Source organism: Nicotiana sylvestris, chromosome 10, assembly GCF_000393655.2.
Source record: "Nicotiana sylvestris chromosome 10, ASM39365v2, whole genome shotgun sequence".
Taxonomy (NCBI): Eukaryota; Viridiplantae; Streptophyta; class Magnoliopsida; order Solanales; family Solanaceae; genus Nicotiana; species Nicotiana sylvestris.
Genome location: NC_091066.1, coordinates 50,330,137 through 50,333,692, shown reverse-complemented (window position 1 = coordinate 50,333,692; position 3,556 = coordinate 50,330,137).

Below are 3,556 nucleotides of genomic sequence, written 5' to 3'. Positions count from 1 at the left end.
CGCCACAAGTTACCAGGGCTCGGGGAGAGTCTCATGGTGAGGTTCCATCTCAGACTTCACATACCCCGCCCTTTCCAAAAGAGCTTTGAGGGGCACCAGCTCCAGCGCCTGCCCCTGTACATTCAGCACCTCAGCCGAATACACCGGGTCAGGAGATGAGAGATGCTATTCAGTTATTGACCCAATTAGTAGCCGCACAGGCTCGGCATCAGGAAATAGGTATTGGTCATACAGATAGGTCCGTTAGTGCGAGGGTTCATGACTTCATTAATTTAGACCCTCTAGTATTCACTGGAGCAGATCCAAATGAGGACCCTCAGGTATTTATTGATAGAGTGCAGAGGACGTTACAGGTAATGAAGGCCACTGCAACTGAGTCAGTTGAGCTAGCTTCATATAGACTCTGAGATGTTGCAGTTAATTGGTATGAGTCTTGGGAATTGTCTAGAGGTGAGGATGCCCCTCCAACTGTATAGCAGGAGTTTACAGAAGATTTTCTTCGTCATTATCTGCCACCAGAGCTTAGACGGGCCATAGTTGATAGGTTCTTAACCCTTCGGTAGGGTAACATGAGTGTTCGAGAGTACAACCTTCAGTTTGATTCGTTGGCTAGGTATGCTCCCACTATTGTATCTAAGATGGAGGATCGGGTTCACCGGTTCGTGATGGGGTTAGAGCCTCACTTGCTTAACGATTGTATGTCGATCTCACTTCAGCCAGACATGGATATTTCTCGTATTCAAGCATATGCTCAGGGTGTAGAGGAGCGTAAATAGAAACAGAAGGTCGATCGTGAGCATGATATGGCCCAGAATAAGAGAGCAAGGTCTTTGGGTCCTTCTAGTGAGTTTCAAGGTGGTCAGAGGCAATAGTACCTGAGGTATCCAGCCCAGCCATCGGCTAGCGCACCCCCTCAGTTTGGCGGTAAGAGATTCGATCGTTCCACATATGCAAGGTATGATCAGAATTTTAGGGCCTCAGGTTCTCAGTATAGGGGTGAGTCAAATCAGATAATGCCGCCCTTGCCATGATGTGCTCAATGTGGTAAGCAGCATACCGGCCAATGCCGTATGGGATTAGGTGTTTGTTATCTTGTGGTTATTCGGGCCATGTTATAAGGGATTGTCCGATGAGAGGTAATGCAAGCATAGTTCAGCCAGCGGGATCTATAGGTGTTTCGTCATTATTAGTACGCCCCCCTAGGCCAGGTCCCTAACCACCAATGAATCGTGGTAGAGGCAGAGGTGAAGCATATAGCTCAAGCAGTCTTTAGAACCCATTTATGCATTGGTAGGATGACAAGACGAGGAGTCATCGCCCGATGTTGTTACAGGTATACGTAGGGCTGCTTATCGGGCGGATTAGGCGGTTATTTACTCTTAACGGTTTGGCTTATCGGTTATCGGCTTTTAAATGTATTAATTCGCTAGCCACCCAATAAGGTATCGGGCGGATTGGTATCAGTTTAGCTCTTATCGGGTGGTTATCGGGCGGTTTATCGGCCTAGCAATTCATATATATATATATATCATTTATACATTCACGAGCCTCAGACATTGGCATGCCAGTGATTATTTTTATCAACTAGAAACTTGATTTAAAAGGATATTGCTAACCAGCAAGAATTTCCGACATGGCAAATACTTGTTCATCTCCATAATTTTTGTATCACTATATGTTGGCTTCTGCAAATAAGGTTCAGATGATAGCATGGTTGGTTTAATCTACGGTGAAGATGGGGTTTCCTTTAGTTAACTTTTCGCTCAAAGATCAAGAATTATGCAAGTTATACAGGACATCACTGACCATCTTGGGAATCAAACTCTGTAGCTTTCTATTCGTAATATCAGGGATAATAGAGAAGTGCAAGAAGAGAGTTCAACCTCCACACCCACCCCTTTTCGAAAACCCAAAATGGTTGCAATATCAATGTTTTCTATTGTTAACCATAAGACCACTTCACTATTCTCAGAAAAACCATAAGAAATACTTTAACTGGCCATTAGATTTTCTTCTGTTGAATTTCACTTTCTTTCAAAAGAGTTGCTATTTGAAAAATAAAGCGCTGACCAATAACATGATTTCTTCAAATATGAAATGCACAGTTGATATCAATTTGATGGTATTATGATTTGTGATTACATCATGTTGTTAGTTGCCCGTTTAAACTCCTTGGTTTATATATATATATATATATATATATATATATATATATATATATATTCTTAATGGGTTAACGGATTAGCCATTAAAAAAATTGAATAATCTGCCCCCAAACCGATAAGTTGTTAATAAAAAATTTTTAATCTGTTCCCCGTCCGTTAAGCAGTTACCAATAAGCCATTAAGCTTCAGTTCGGTTCAGTTTTTGGTTTCAGATCGGTTTTGAACACCCCTAGGTATACTATCAGTCTCCTCCTATGATGTATATGCACCGATTGACCCAAGTTCCACCTTATCATACGTTACTCCGTTGGTTGCTAGTAAGTTTGAAATAAAACCTGAATTGGTTAAAACTTTTGAGGTGTCTACACTTGTTGGGGACTCGGTGATAGCTAAGCAGGTATATAGGGGTTGTATAATAGTAGTTCATGGTCGACCTACCGTAGCAGACTTAATCGAGTTAGATATGGTAGAATTTGATATTATAATGGGTATGGATTGGTTGGCTTCCTGTCATGCAAACGTTGATTATAGATCAAAGATAGTCTGATTTCAATTTCTAGGGGAGCCTATTTTGGAGTGGAAAGGTAATACGGCATTGTTGAGAGGAAGATTCATTTCCTATCTCAAGGCAAGGAAGATGATTAGAAAGGGTTGTATTTATCACTTAGTTCGGATTCAGTATGTGGAAGTGGATTCACCAACCATTCAGTCTATCCATGTGGTGAATGAGTTTCCCGATGAGCTTTCGGGTCTCCCGCCAGAGCGAGAAATTGAGTTTTCTATTGACCTACTACTAGATACTCACCCAATATCTATTCCTCCCTATAGAATGGCCCCTACAGAGCTGAAAAAGTTAAAGGAACAACTAAGGGACTTGCTTGAAAAAGGTTTTATCAGACCTAGTACGTCACTGTGGGGAGCACCTGTGTTGTTTGTGAGAAAGAAAGATGGCTCCTTACGAATGTGTATTGATTATAGGTAACTGAATAAGGTGACGATCAAGAATAAGTACCCGCTCCCGAGAATTGATGATCTATTTGATCAGTTACAAGGTGCCAAGTGTTTTTCAAAGATAGACTTGAGGTTTGGGTACCATCAGGTAAGGGTTAAGGATGAAGATATTCGAAGACAACATTCAGGACTAGATATGGGCACTTTGAGTTTCGGGTTATATTGTTAGGTTTAACCAATGCCCCAGTAGTATTCATGGATTTGATAAACCGTGTGTTCAGGCCTTTCTTAGCTTCGTTCGTAATTGTATTTGCCGATGATATATTGGTATATTCTCTTTCAGAGGCTGAGCATGCAGATCATCTTCATACTGTGCTCAGAGTTCTACAAGAAGGGAAGTTGTATGCAAAATTTTCTAAATGTGAATTCTAATTGAACTC